Raw genomic sequence first — 16,400 nt, 5'->3', positions numbered from 1 at the left:
ACCCTGTGAATTCTGATTTCAAGCTGCTTTTTCAGAGGGTTCCAGGCACGGGGAAATTGCCTTTCAGAGTCTTCCATTTCCTGGGCATTTCGGATGTGTCAGCTTTGTCAGAGATTTCACACGGTTTTACGCATAACTCCTGTTTGTTTCTTTAAGTATCTGGCCATTGGAAAGTCTGGATTGTGGATTCACTGGCCTCTTTCTGTGCTTTACCATTCAGCCCTTTGAATCTCTGGCATGTCTTTTTGTTGACCAATTCAGTTAGCTCAGTTCCCCTGCTCTTTTACTTTGTAATCCTGCAATTTGTTTTTCTCCAAGTATTTATCCAATTACCTTTTGAAGGGGAGTATAGAATCTGTATTTATCACCTTATCATTTTGCATTCCAAATCCTGAGCGTACTTTTTAAAAACTTTTTTTTTAGCCATTGGATATCTCCAAACACAATCAGGCTTGCTGCATGCAGCCCCCAGATTCATTCTTCCAGTTGATATATCTAATTTATCTTTGCATTGCATTTTATCAGTTTTGTGTTTGTCCATTCTGTTTTTCTTCTTAGCCAAAAAATAATATTGTATTGGATTTCAGCAAAGCACAGATTCTGAGAAATAATCAAATGTGAAGTTTTTAACCCACCCCTGAGATAGAATTGATCAAGTAACAAAATCATACAAAGCCGATTAACAAACCTACCCTTAAATTTGACTTCAACAGCTAACCCCCACCCCCGACTGTGTGTGTGCACAAATTCATGCAAGCACACGTTCCCATATTCAGATAACCAGTTGACTCAGTGTGTTAAATCATGTACTGAAATTTAAATGTAAACTTCTTAATCTACACCGTGTAACTGCCCAATTAGACACCAATCAATGGACAGAGGATTCACAGTTCTAGGGGAGAATCCTTTGTATAAATGCAGGGTACAGTTGATGCAAAGTTATTGAGAAGCCTTTGTTGCAAATGGTGACATCATTGTGCAATAGTTTGGGTTTCAATGCAGCCTCTGATTTAAAGTTCTTAGTAATTTTTCTGATCAATGTTATTGCCTGAGCTGAACCAAAAAAATAAATTCCAAGGGGCAGAAGCCATCTTCAAACTTTCTCACAATCCTTGGGAGAAAAGAACCTGTAATAATGTGAGAAATTAATACAGGGATGCAAGATAACATGAACAAATATGCACTTTGAATTTTAATTTCTTGATATTTAGTTCTAAGGGGAGAAAAACTAAAGCCTTGTGTTCGAGGCCAGAAAATAAGTCGGAGATAGAAATAAATTCATAGAATACAGTTTTAAACAAGAAAGCTCAACTGGAAGATGGGTGGATGGAAATTAGCATAGACATTTTGTTTTGCAAATTTGTGAGGTGCCATTTGTCCAAAACTAGAAGTTATGAAAACTTTGTTACTCGTGACATCTGATGACAAAAGTTTGAAATGGTGTAAATGGACATGTAAAATGAGCAACAGCACTTTTTTAAAGAAGCCTTTATTTGTACATGAGATCTGGGTTTCTCTGGCTATGCCTGCATTTATTACCCAACCCTGGTTGCGTGGGGGAAGTTGGCGTGTTGCTGTCTTGACTACCACTTTTATCCTTGGAGTGTAGGGACAATAAAATGGACCACTTTGTCCTGGGTAGTGGTGAACATTTTGAGTATTGTGGGAGCTGTACCTATCTGAATTGTGCCTTTTTAGATTTTGGACAGGCATTGGAAGGTGACTAACTTGTTGGAGAATTCCGAGCCTTTGACGTGCTCTTGTATCCACAGTAATTATGTGATTGGTCCAGTTCAGTTTCTGGTCAATGGTAATTCCTTGATATTGGTATAGGTAGCTGTAGTGAAGGTTGAATGTCCAGGATTATTCACAAGGTATGAATGGTTCTTGCCATTTATCAGCCCAAGCTTGGATGTGGTCCCAGTCTTGCTGTATTTGGAGGCAACCTACTTCAGTGTCTGAGGAGTTGCAAATGGTGTTGAATATCTTGCAATCATCAGGAAACATCCCCACTTCTCTTTTTGATTTTCCTTTTTGTCAACTTAATTGAAGGTAATTTGTCCAAAAGTTCAATCCAGTGTTATTGTTAGCCTTCACTCTCCTCCTCTTCCTGGAAGTACCAGAGCTCATAGTTCTTTGCTGTTTGTAACCACCAGTGCTAGGCGTGGCTCCAGCCAGTAAAGAGGCCTCCTCCTTCGTTCCCATTGACTCTAATTTTACTAGGGCTCCTTGCTGTCATAATTGGTCAAATGCAGCCTTGATTTCAAGGGCAGTCACTCCCCCCTCAATACTAGTGTTCGATCCACGTTGGGACCAAGGCTATCAGAAGCTGAGTGACTCTGTCAGATTGCAAACTGAGTATCAGGTTCTGGCAGCAGACACTGAGGTGTTCATCAGACAAATGAGACTCTGGGAATTCTTTCAAGTTGCCACAACATCTCCAAATCAGATGATAATTGGCTGGGTTGGATTTGTCTTACTTATTGGGCATAGGACAGAAGTTCATAAATTGAGTCCTGATTTCAGAAACTCGGTCTGAGGAGAGGGGTGTAAACAGTGACCAAGATTCTGTTTTTGCAGAAATAGAGGAGAAGGGAGAGAACTCCAATCTGGCACACCAGCCCCACTAAATGTTGCTGACTGTGCCATCAAGTGGTACTTGTTCACCAAAACGTGTTCAGAAATGCACAGTTTAGTTCAGCAAGCCCACCCTTCTCCAGAATTCATTAAAGCATTTGTCCAAACCTAGTGTAAAGAACTGAATGCCAAAGGTGAGGTGACTGACTCACCTTGAAATCAAAGCAAGATTTGATTGATTGATTGTGGCATCTAGGAACTCTTGTGAAATGGACGTCAATGCGTATAAGATCAGTTATACGCTGTTTGAATTTCACATAGTGTTGGACTGCTTTCGTCTCTTGTCTTATTACCTTATAAGCCACAAATTACATGCATGCATAATCATAATAATTCAGGATCAGATCTTAATTATGACACCATATTCTCAATTCCCATTCAAATGCTACCACACAGCAACTCATTCAGAGTAATGTACTATTTTTCATTTGGTGGAATACACAATGTATTAGTCCATCACTCAAAGATACATGTGGGACCCTAGAATAAATAACATGGTCTCAACAAAATTCACGTAGCACTTCACAATATTTTCTAATCACGTTGCCATGGTTATAGTGCTCTTGTAAACTCTTCTTCTAATCATTCTTTGTGAGCACAAGCACGAGTAAACATACTTCAGACCATCACAGATGACTCAGATTTCATAATTTTTGGTAACTGTGGAGGTGCACATGCTCTTAAATTCCCTTGAACAGTACATGGGTTACAATTCCATGCCTAGTTTAGAGTTGTTTTAACTCATTGCACATTGATCCTTGCAGCCTCTATTGATCATTTGACTTGATGGACCAGTCAGCCAAAATACTAAAGTAGAAAACCATATTTGGGTATTCTACATTGAGTGAGTCACTTCTTGAGTCACCAAAACCTTATCATCCGTGACCTAAAAATATATTGCAGTTCCTTTACCGTTACTGGGTTAACCTGTTGGAACTCCCTACCCAACAGCTTTACTGCAGCAATTCTAAAAGGTGGCTCGCTACCTTCTCAGACAGTTGTGGATAGGTAAAATGTTGACCTTAAGAGTGACATCTACAGCGTGTGAATAAAGAATAAACATGACTCTTGAGTACTTTAAAATATATTGCTTAAGATATTAAAGGGTTAATTTACTCTGTTGACGTAGAGGAAATTGGATGTCCCAAGGCTAGGGTGGGATGTCTCTGTCTTACAGGTAGAATGTAAGGAATTTACATTCCCATCCCTTGCCATTTAGAGCCATTTGCATGGATACTTCCGAGTTATTCAGAGTAATAGAATTACTTATCATCCTATTCAAAATCAAGAAGAACATTGCAGTTGGATTTTTGACTACTTCCTGTAGTTTTAAAAAAATGATTCACAACAGATTTGACCATTAAGGGTTGATTTACATTATATTGTTTCTGGAAATGATGTCACTGCATTGTGGTTTGAGGGGCATGTGACTGTGGGGGAGTGACTAGTTGTTACCTTGCGGGCATCACTGACAGTGATGTAAAGATTTTGTATAAAGGTAGAACTGTTCCTTTGTCAGAGAGATCCCTTGACATAGCTTCACAAGCATTGGTGAAGAGTGTTAAGGGTTTCTCCAGAAAGCTTGTACTGTACTGTGCTTAGTAAAATTTTGGCTGTTCACAGAAGTTGGTGTGTTGCAGTTGCATCTATTGTGTAAGAATCTCAAGAAAAAGAATATTACGTTGCTGACTTTAACATTTGTAATAATTATTGTTACACAATGTTGAATAAACTGTAGCTGGTTTTCTCATTCAGTTTAGAAATGTCCAAATTTACAACATTGAGTAAATGGGGTAGCTTTAGGACATTAGAAGTGTCCAGCAGTCAAACGTTGTGGCTCAAAGATGTACTCTTTCCTAGAATATCGTAATGAGTGAATCCTCAAGCAAGCACAGCCAGAATCTTGGAATTGTTTTTTGCCTTGCTATTTGTCAGGCAGATATGAAAACAGCTTTGTTTAGTCTTAGATTCAAGGCTCAGAGGTATGCACCACAAATGTTTGGCCTGTCATTTGAGTGCGTGTGCTCATCCCTTCAAGGCTGAGTCTTTGCATTTGGCCGTGTGTGCGCATGGTAGTTACAGGATCTAAAATATGTAAACGGCTCCATATTGTGGATTCAAAAGTGAAAGGAAATTTTGAAAGTGGAGCCTAGAAATAAGTAGCTGATCAGAATGAGTTACGGTAGTGCTGTGACAGAAGAAATGTAATGTGAGTGATTTCACAACAAAAAGAATGGAAAGCAATGGTGAGGCTCATTTTGGTATTGGGCAGCAGATTGAAGAAAATGAGACATACTGAGATATAAATTGAAAGAACTGAAGGCAGAGTTTAACTAGCAAAAGCTTTCAGTTGACACAACAATCTTTGTAAAGGAAGTTCTAATGGTTTTCTCTGCCCCAATGTGTTGAACTTTATATTCATTCAAAAATCCGAGCACAGTATCACATGGTATTATTTGTCTTAAAATCAATTTAATTAAGAGAGAACTTCAGTTCTAACAATACTATTTCCAGTATGAAGTACAACAAATAGCATTTGAAATGATGTATTGAAAATGCTTTGTATTTTAATATTGTTATGTATAAATCCCAGGCAGAACTGTGTTTCTGGATTCTATTCTGACTGAGCAACCAAACTGAGACCTTTCCACCAAGTAAGCTGGCAGCTAATCTGTTTGTTCTTGATTTCACCATTTCTTCTCGTGGACCAGCGCTTGTGACAAAGAGTTCAATGGAATTTACCTGGCTGCAATTAATACAATGCTTGACATTTTGTGACATGCATGTGAATGTAGCCCACTGAAGACTCCTCATCAGATGTTTTCAATCTTTCTACCCTTACCAATACAGGAAGGTATTTGACCTTTGCTTTTCATCAACTGGAAGTTAAAACATTAAATCTTGATCCTCGTCTTTTATCTCAATCTCACAAGTTCTGAACTTATCTCATTTATTTGAAGATGCTTTACTTTTAAATATTTGTATAGTCCATAGAAGATTCATCACCAAAATGCTCCGTGAGGCAATGTGAGCCAAAGTAGTGATGGAGAGGGTAATAGTCATGTGCAACCATAAGAAAGATATGGAATTGCTGAAATTTACTTGTTATAAAATACACATAGTACACTAAAGAATTAGTAAGGCTAGTCACATGTTACCTATTATTGCAAGCACTTTGGTGTATAAAAAAAAAAGCATTATTTTTGCTAAAAGGTAGAAACAGATGCAAAATGTAAATAAGACTAGCCTGTTTGAAATCTCTGTGTTATTTTGCTTGTAACTACCGATTAGCACCTCTAGGAGCATTCAAATTATGGTGAGCACATACCTGCAAACTTGACACCTAAACACTGATTTAGATGCATTTTCATGGAACAGCTCATGAGCGGATGTTACTTATTCCTAATGAACGTATGGAGTTCGTTGAAGTAGTCAGTGAAGACTGACTGCAATCCTATAATCCTATGCAACATTTATCCAACTCTATGCACTTTTATTTGCTTCAGGACTTGCCATTGGAGTGGTAGCAACAAAGGTTTGCTAGATTGTTTCCTGGGAAAAGAGATCTGCCCCAAAAGGAATGCTTAGAGTGAAATATGACCTTGTCAAAACATGTTGTTGTTAGTGTGCATGAAAGGTGTATACTGTTTCTCAGACTGGAAAGTTCAAAATAAGAGTCAGAACTTGAAAATACAGGGTCAATAATGTAGGACTACGAAGGAAAAAATCTTCAGAGGGTTATAAATCTGTGGAATTCTCAACACTCGATGGGTGCATAGTCAATTAGTTTGTTGAAGAGTTCAGTAGACTTTTGGGCAGGAAAATCTTGTGGCAGAGATAAAGAATTAATATTGAATTTTGACCAGGATGTTGAGTTTTTGTGCAAGTTTGAGTTATTGCTTTTGTATGACCTTAGAGGCTAGGTACTTCTCAATAGAACTTCCTGGTGTATGATTTGGATCAGCAGCAGAATAAACCAGGAGGAAAGACACGGAAAGAGCCTTTTTTTAAATGTGCATCAAATTGTGGAATGGGAAAAAAGGATGAGAAGAATTTTCTATATTTTGTTTAGGTGAAGAATGGACAATATGAATTTGAAACAAATGGTCTTTTACAATAACAACAACATACTCCAGAGGCTGGAAGTCTGAAACAACCACAGAAAATGCTGAAGAAACCTAGCAGGCCTGGCGACATCTGTGGAGCAAGAAACAGTTAACGTTTCTCTCTCCCAAAAAAAAAGCCAACATTTTTAAAAATCTGGAATGATTACCACACAAAATCAAACATGTTTTTTCCCCCACCACCCAAGTTGCCATGACTTTTTGTTTATTATTAACTGGGTCTGCTTTCTTCTTTTTTTCCTTGCTATCTGGAGGTGCATTTAAACATAGCCAAATTACTTTCCCACCTTAAAATCAGCATAACCTGGGTCTGTTTTTTCTGTAAATCAGCCCATTCAGAGAGGTTGTTACATACCTCTGGAGTAACTGGGACTTGAACCCAAGCTTCCACAGCCCAGAGTTAGGGTCACTACACTGTGCCACAAGGCCCCTCTGGGTCTGCTTTATTTTACTGTCCTTTTATTCCAGACTACTAATACATTCAAATTTCACTATTTGCCATTGTGGAATTTGAATCCATGTCCTCGGAACATTAGCCTAGGTGACATTATCACTACACCATTACCTCTGCTTGTGGGTCTGCTTTATAGATCTTTTCAAATCAACCTGCTTTGAGGTGGTGTCACCTACATGGGACTTTAACCCAGGCCTGCTGCGTGAGAGGCAGAAACCTTACCACTATGCCACAAGAGCCTATTGGTCTGCTTTATACTTTTCATATTTGGCTGTGTAATTACACACAAATGAATGTTTTTCCCCACCATCTCAAATCACTGTGACTTTTTTTTGTTTTTAATATTAACTCCTGCCATTAATCACCTGTGCAGCCAACTAAGAATTTGCATGCAAAACCCATTATGAGTAAAGCGAACAATCAAAAATGAGAAGAGTAAGAGGAATAGACGGGAAATGTGTCTGCTCTTATTTTTGTTTTTAACAATCAACCCCCACTAGCTGGATCTGCTTTATATTTTCTGATCAGTCTGTTCAAAGATGTTATGGCACACCTCTTGAACAGATAGAACTTGATCTTGGGCCTCCTGACTCAGCCGTATGGAGACTACCACTGCACCACAAGAGCCCTTGGCTTTGCTTTATTTTTAAAACACCTTTTCAGACTTGTTATGACACAACTCTGAAGCAGGTGGGACTTGAATCTGGGTCTCGTGGTCGAGGAACATTTGAAAAACAATACATATGTCAGGCTTCTCCTTATTGACTCAAGATGCACCTTCAACATCATAATTCCTAACAAGATCATCTCCAAACTCTGGGACCCAGGTCTCTGCACCCCCTTCTGTAACTAGGTTCTCGACTTCCTGACCAACAGACCCCAGTCAGTGAGTATAGGCGACAACATCTTCTGTACAATAATCCTCAACACCAGTGCTCTGCAAGGCTGTGTACCCAAGCCCCAACTATACTCCTTTATATACTCACGCCTGTGTGGTTATATTCTGCACCAACTCCACTTACATGGTTGCTGATGGTACCGCCGTTGTAGGTCAGATCTCAAACGACAATGAGACGGAGTACAGGAAAGAGGTTGAGCGACATGATGTGAAGCCAACCATCTCTCCATCAGTGTCAGCGAAATGAAGGAGCTGGACGTTGACTTCACGAAGTGGAGTGGAGAGCACGCCCCTGTCTGCATCAACACTGAGGTGGAGATGCTTGAGAGTGTGACGTTCCTGGGAGTGACGATCACCAACAATCTGTCCTGGTCCATCCATGTTGGCATGACAATCAAGAAAGCACAGCAACATCTCTACCTTCTCGAGAGGCTGAGGAAATTCAGCATGTCCATAAAGAATCTTACAGATTTTTAATAGATGTACCAAAGAAAGGATCCTACCTGGATGTGTCACAGCATGGTGTGGCAGCTGCTGTTCCCAAGACTGAAAGAAACCACAGAATTGTGAACACAGCCCAGTCCATCACGCAAACTAACCTTCCGTCAATTGACTTTATCTATATTTCCTGCGGCATTGGGAAAGCAACCAACATCATCAAAGACCCCTCCCACCCCGGTTATACTCTCTTCCATCCTCTGCCGTTGGGCAGAAGATGTAAATGTTTGTACACATGTATAAACAGCTTCTTCCCTTTTATTATCAGAACTATGAATGGACCAATTTAATGTTAATGTTGTTGATCTCTCTGTGGGCTTTTTTTAGCAGCTGTAATACAGTATCCTGCACTCTGTTCTGTTACCCTGATGCACTTGTATTGTACGATCTGCCTGAAAATCTCATAACACAGCACTTGTCACTGTACCTTGGTGCACATAGTAATCAGTCAAATCAAACCAGTCATTACCACTGTGCCCCAGGAGCCCCAGGTCTGTTTTATTTTTAACCAACCCCATTCAGATAAAGTATGATACCCCTCTGGAGGAGGTGGGGCTTGAACCTGCTCTTGAGACACGATTGCTACCACTGTGTCACGAGAGCCCCCAAGCCTGCTTTATTCCTGTTTTTATCTTTTTTCTCATTTTATATATTTAAAAGTGCTATTACGCACCCCTTTCCCATCAGCAAATCACGGTGACTTCTTTTCAGAGGTGACAGTGGTACTATGACATCCTGAAGTTCCTGAGCCTCCTTCTTTGTGGGAAAGGCCAGTTCTGTGGTTTTCTTAATGTCCAGATCTGGTTCAGTTGGTACCTTCCTTTAGATTGCAATATTATTGATTCCACAACCTCAGTGATCTCATAATATTTCCCAAGATACCAACTTGTACTCTGTATTCCACCAATGTCTGTAGTCTCATTAAGAATTCAGTAAACTGGTTCCACAGGAAGTCTCTTTGCCGTGTTAAATCTGTAACATTGCAGGTGGTTTGGAGTCATAGTGGTCTGTTATCATATCTATTAGTTTGACAAAAGACTTTGATTCTGGGACTGTCAGGTAGATTATACCCTTGAAGTGGAAAGTCGTGGCCCACAAGTGGTCAGGGGAGTTACCTTTTGTCCTTAATCTCCTTCTATCCTTTTTGCCTGAAAGAAATATCTCATTCTTTCAGCGTACTGAAGACAATCCTCCACAAGTGTATCAGAGGGTTCCAGTTTCCCAAACAGTGGCATTTTCAAGATTTCCCCTTCACAGTCACACCAGGTTCGTTGAAGAGCAAGGCGGCCTGAAACTTAACTCTCGTCACCAGTATAATAACTCAGGAGGCCTGACTGGAAAGGACCATTCTTTATTGTTGAATACTGTTACGAAGATGTAGGGGTGCTGTACCTTTAAGAGAAGGGAAAAGCTAGCAAGGGCTGAGAGAAGCGCACAGAGTACTGGAAAATTTAAAATGTAACATTTGGTCAAACAGCTAGATTAGCTGGGTTGCCTGGATACAAAAACAAATTCAAATTCAGCCAATCAATTTAAATTATGCCCCAAGATACCAAACTCCAATTAAGTTTGAATTTATTATTTTGACAATATTAAAGCCATTGAAATTATCTGATGCTTTGGATTATAAATATCAGACATTTTGGAACAGTTAGCTCGAAAGGCAAAGATAACTGCCAAGCACCAACAACTAGAGAGAAAGAGAGAGACTGCTTGCAGAAATAGCTGCTCTCTTAAAGGTACCTTTTATCTATCAACAACCTGTGAAACAGAATCCCTAAGAAGAAGAAGACAGGAAAACACAGAGGACACTCGGCAAACTGACTGGCTTTGAAATGTGATTTTATTTTTAGTAAATCGTAATCAGGAGTTTTATCGGGCCAGTATTGTAAAGGGGAAGGTAAAATATAGGCTTAGATACAGCAGTTGTAAATCGTTGTCAGTTAGTGTTCTTTGTTAGACTTTTAAAAAAGGTGTTAATTTTTACTTTAAATAGTGACTTTTGGGATAGTTCTTTGCCTCTTGAGTTTTGACAGATTACAGCCTGGGTTAAATCTTTTGTGTTGCTGGTTTAAATTAGCAGGGGGCATTTACCCCGTGTTGTAAAAATACCAAAATAGAGCCACTACTTATGATGTACATGGCTAGTCCTAGCCTGAGATACACAGTTCAGCAGACCCATCCCTGAGCTCTGTGGTGAGATTAATTAGTGATTCCCATGGGTCTTAAAAGGGTTATCACCAAAAGGAAACAACTTTATCTGCAGATGCTAAGGACATTAATAGATTTCACAATGGTTAATATACCATTTTAATTTGCAATTTAGTGTTGACCTTACAAAGACATAAGGGTTCTTTTCCAGGAGTCTTCAATATCAATACTCTAATCTGTGATGGAAATAACACATTGCACAATGTTAAGAGTTATGTGTATTTTTAGGAACTGCAAGGATGTACAAAATATTTTGTGCTATTTTGAATAGAATCTAAGTGAAGAATGAATTGGTCAGAAGACTTGAAAACATTTGAAGATGAGGTCAGGGAATAATGTTGAAGACAGAATTTTGACTGTGAAGAGCATTTTGAACAATGTGGAATGCAGTAACGAAGCAATTAACTCAGTATAATTTTGCAAATATATGACAGTCCACTGCTATCTATGGAGCCAAAAACACAGTCCATGAGTCAAGTAAGGAATTATAGATGGCTTGAGTCTACCAACACTCAACAAATATTGAACTGTCTTAATATGATAGCTATACTGTTGTAAAATCAAAGATTTCAAATTGCCTTTATTCTTTATAGACATAAAATGGAAATGTATAATTACAAATTTTAAGCATGACAGCTTTCCAAAACATACATTAAAAAGGAAATTCGCTAACTGCAACAGTTAGATCATAAACAGCTGGCATAAGCTTTTGAAAACTTCCATATGAAGTCGGATTCAGCCAAAGCTGCAGTGTTGACATGTATGGACAGCAAATTATCATGTAGGATAATTTCCAATACACTGTACTGATATTTGGATAATGCCAAAGAATAAGGATAGTGTGTATTATTTGGGGTTGAAGGCAGAATTGGCTATACTGTGTATGCCAAGGGCTTACTTGGTCAGATGTTGAAGTCAGATCATGATGTTAAACCTGTGATAAGGGGGTATGCTCATTTCCATAAGACCATAAGAAATAGGAGTGGAAGTAAGGCCATTTGGCCCATTGAGTCCACTCCGCCATTTAATTATGGCTGATGGACATTTCAACTCCGCTTACCATCATTATCCCCGTAGCCCTTAATTCCTTGTGACATCAAGAATTTATCAATCTCGGCCTTGAAGCCATTTAGCGTCCCAGCCTCCACTGCACTCCGCGGCAATGAATTCCACAGGCCCACCACTCTCTGGCTGAAGAAATGTCTCCGCATTTCTGTTCTGAATTTACCCCCTCTAATTCTAAAGCTGTGCCCACGGGTCCTAGTCTCTTCGCCTAACGGAAACAATTTCTTAGCATCCACCCTTTCCAAGCCATGTATTATCTTGTAAGTTTCTATTAGATCTGCCCTTAACCTTCTAAACTCCAATGAATACAATCCCAGGATCCTCAGCCATTCCTCGTATGTTAGACCTGCCATTCCAGGGATCATCCGTGTGAATCTCCGTTGGACACGCTCCAGTGCCAGTATGTCCTTCCTGAGGTGTGGGGCCCAAAACTGGACACAGTACTCCAAATGGGGCCTAACCAGAGCTTTATAAAGGCTCCTATAAAGGATTTCTTTAATTGAGTTGTTTGGACAATTCTATTCTGACTTCTGTTGGAAGACCAGTATTAGTTGCATATTTGGGAGAGAACATATGTTCAGGACAAATTGCTTATTTGCATTTTTAAAATCTAGCTTTCTTCTTCCCCATTCAACTCCAGCATTGTTGGTGCTGGACAGTTGGAGAAATGTGTGCTGAGCAATAAATTTTCTGCTTAATCAGGTAAAACGCCACCAGATGCAGATTAAAATTGCATTTGCTTTGCTATAATAAGATACTATAAACTCAGTTTTCCCGCATTGCTTCATTGGGAATACTTCTTCCTCTTTCATTTCTCATTGTTGTCTTTTTTTTGGACTTACTATTTGTGCTGAAATGCAGCTTGTTTTGTACTGTTGAAGTAATTTGTGACTGGACAGCTTCCTTCCATAGATGTTGCTTGTTGCTGGCAGTGAAGAGACTTTGGGTTGAAACCCAGCACCCCCCAGCAGTTGAAAAGTCCATTGATCTGCTCAATCAGCCAATGTCCATGCAGTAAAGATCTGTAATTCTTATATGGATAAGCAGGCTGATTGAGTAATAGAAGTGTTTGTATTGAAAAGCAGTTGCTCTTGTGTTTGAAAAAAGTATTAATTCTCCCAATGCTGCACAGTGGAATGATAGGCCTTCAATGTACTGTCTGGAGAAGTCTGATCTATCGACATCTGAAGGAAAACAGCTAAATTTATATGTTAAAGTTATACAGATCTAGACTTCACATTGTAAATGGGATGTAGAGACTTCAGTAAGTTGAAGAAAAAGAATCAGAAGGATGATACCAATAATGAGAAGACTGGCAATGTTTTCTATTGCAAAAAGAAAGGTGATGGGTAACCTGATAGAGGTGGTTAAAATCATGAAAAGACTTGATGGGGTAGACATAAAGAATTTTGTTTTCAGTTATGGTGGAGACAAAAACAAGGGGCTGTAAATGTAAATTTTCTTCACTAACTTTAAAGTCTCTCCTCCCACAGCCTTATCCCATGTCTAGCCCTCCTCCTTCTCTTCACCTCCCTGACCTGACCTTACCTGTCCATCATCTTATTCATCTATCTGCTCCACCTTTCCCACTGACCAATCACAATAACCCGCTACCTGCATCCACCTTACACCATACCACCTACCTTTTCCCCTGGCCTCACGTCCCTCTCTCTACTTACTTCTGTGCTTCCCTTCTCCTGCGAAGGGTTTCTGCCTGATAGCTTGACTTTCCTGCTTCTCGGATGCTGCCTGACCTGTGCTTTTCCAGCCTCACCTGTGTTGATTTCCAGCATCTGCGCTCCTTTTTGTCTCCAAGGCCTTAAATGGTTGTTGGTTATCAATTCTCACTGAGAATAATTAATGAAAAGCTCTTTCCCAAAGATTGGTCAGAATGTAGAACTTACAACCTCAATTTTTAATTAAATTCTGTAAAATGGAAGGTGAAGCTGAATAAACACGAGAGGGAAAATATTATAGAAAGGTGTGCTGATAGGGTTGGATGAATGGGGGTGGGAGGAAGCTCATTTGGAGCGTAAGCATCAGGACAGACTAGCTTCACTGGCTTTTACTATGTTGTACATTCTGTGTAATACCCAGCAATAAGATTGTTTTGCTTTTACTTTTGCGCATTCATTTTGTTCTCCTTCTGAAGAACTTTGGTTTTTTATCAAGTATTTGTGTTGTGCTGTCATATTCAATTTATAAATAATATGTATACAACTTAAAATACTGAACCTAGATGGAAATCTTTGTAGTTAGAATATCTTTGTATTTGTTAGTACTTCGGAAGTTTTGAACATTTAAATTGTTATAGTTTATATCACCTTTAGAATCTTAATTGTTAAAGAAAAATTCCATGTTATGGTATTTCTAGTTTGTATTTTTCATAGGCAAAGGATTCAAGTGTTGATGTCAAACATTGTTGTCCCTTTATAAAGTGATCTAAAGCAAGAATGGAATTTCCCAAACATTCCCATTTGATTAAAATCCTGTCCAAAACACACAACCTATATGGTCGTTTTAAAATGTAATCAACATTTTAATCAGTTCTAAGCTGAATTGCAACATCAGTTGAATGTTAATATACTTTGATTTTTATAAAATTGGGTTAGGGTTTGCTTGCTATTACACAATCAACAGCCAAAATGATTTTCCTAGGCTGGAGGAGTCCAAAACTAGAAGGCATTGATTTAAAGTGAGAGGAGAAAGTTTTAAGAGACCTGAGGGATAACCTTTTTATGCAGAGGGTGGTGCATGTATGGAACAAGGAGCCAGAGGATGTGGTGGAGGTGGGTATAATTGTAACACTTAAGAGGCATGTTCGTCGGTACATGAATAAGAAGGGTTTAGAGGGTTATGGGCTTTATGCTGGCAAATGGAACTATATCAAATTTGGATGGCTGATCGGCGCAGACAAGTTGGACCGAAGGGTCTGTTTCCATACTGTATGCTTCTATGACTCTATATTATCTCAGGATGTCTATAGTGTACCACCAAGTCAGTTGACTTTGTTTATGGAACTGACAGTTTTTGTCACTCATCTCAATGGGGAGACCATAGTGACAATAAACTGAAATCTTTTTTGCCAGAGCACTTGAAGAGTACTTGTTTGTTTTAAAAGACCAACAAGTATTGCTGTCTTGGATATTGAAACTTAATGTACAAATGGAGCTGATTCAGAAAAGGTTTTCTTCAGTATACAGGTCCATCAGCAGTTCAATATTGTAAAGACCATATCTTTTCTTTCCCTGTATTTTTGTGGACTGAAATAGCAAAAGGTTTATTTTAAAATCAAGGATTGTGGAAGGGATTGCTGAACTTTTTAAAAGCAAGGTTCTGAAGGTAAGTTATTTTGCTGCTTTATTTCAAGCTGGTTGCAGAGGGCTGGCACTAAAGGATGTTTGAAAAGTGAGATTGGGACAACAACAATTGGCTAATTGATTTGTGAAGTTGTGAGCAGATGTGAATGATAAGGCTGTCAGCTTGCCAACAATTGAGGTTGGATTCTGTGTACCTCAACAGTTTGTGGATGTAAACATTATTGCCAGAAGTCTTACCTGAAGCTTGAAGAAAGGCAGAAACAAAAACAAAAACAACTCAGCAGACCAGCAGCAAAGATAGAAAGAAAAAGCAGAATTAACATTTTGGATCCTGTGACCCTTCAGAACTTTTTTTTTGTTTCCTGAAGAAACTCACTTTGTTTGCCTTCACTGGTTGTTGTAAAATGTTAATTTTAACCACTGAGTCAGAAACTATATAATTTGTGAACCAGTCACTCTGTATCTCCTGCAAGGAAGTAAAAACATACCCAGAAAAGAGAGATTAAAGAACAGTAAGTTCTTGCAAGCAAAAGGATCATCTCAGCAAACCGTATGGACGGGCACCATTGAACTGCCTTCCCAGATCTTTTCCCTCTGCCCTTAACACCAATTTTTTCTGTCTGTATGTTTGTGAAGGGGGAGTTTTACATATAATTATTTGTTGACAGTTCATAGATTCTAGCTACAAGTAAGTAAGTATTAATTTGTAATATATAGTCATTCTTAACTCATACAGAAATCTGATCTGTGTTTTCTGTTCACCTGGGTCAAAATGGGCAGGTAAATTGGTGAACTTTTAGAGCCATGATAAAACATTTAACTTGTCAGAGAGTCATAGAGATGGACAGCACGGAAACAGATCCTTCGGTCTAACTCGTCCATTTCGACCAGATATCCCAATCTAATCCCATACCCCTCCAAACCCTTCCTATTCATATAGCCATCCAGATGCCTTTTAAATGTTGCATACTAGCCTCCACCACTTCCTCTGGCAGCTCTTTCCATACACGTGCCACCCTCTGAGTGTAAAAGCTGCCCCTCAGGTCTCTTTTAAATCTTTCCCCTCCTTGGGGAATAACGGGGCTTAGTTTTCAGTGTGCTACCCTAGTGAGGCATGAAAATATTATGTTCCAAAAGCTCTCTCTCACTGGTACCATTGCTGTCTGTTGCAGCAGATGCTGTGTATGTACTAT

General features: G+C 39.1%; 1 protein-coding gene across 7 annotated transcripts in view; it reads left to right on the top strand.

Moving 5' to 3' along the window:
• The window catches only part of LOC140466910 (plexin-B2-like), a 265,449-nt gene that overhangs the window by 58,452 nt on the left and 190,597 nt on the right, over positions 1-16,400 (top strand). The gene's annotated exons all lie outside the window — the stretch shown is intronic.

Source organism: Chiloscyllium punctatum, chromosome 44 (genome assembly GCF_047496795.1).
Source record: "Chiloscyllium punctatum isolate Juve2018m chromosome 44, sChiPun1.3, whole genome shotgun sequence".
In the NCBI taxonomy this organism is placed as follows: domain Eukaryota; kingdom Metazoa; phylum Chordata; class Chondrichthyes; order Orectolobiformes; family Hemiscylliidae; genus Chiloscyllium; species Chiloscyllium punctatum.
Note: the sequence above shows the minus strand (reverse complement) of the source record. Positions and strands in the feature narration are given on the sequence as shown.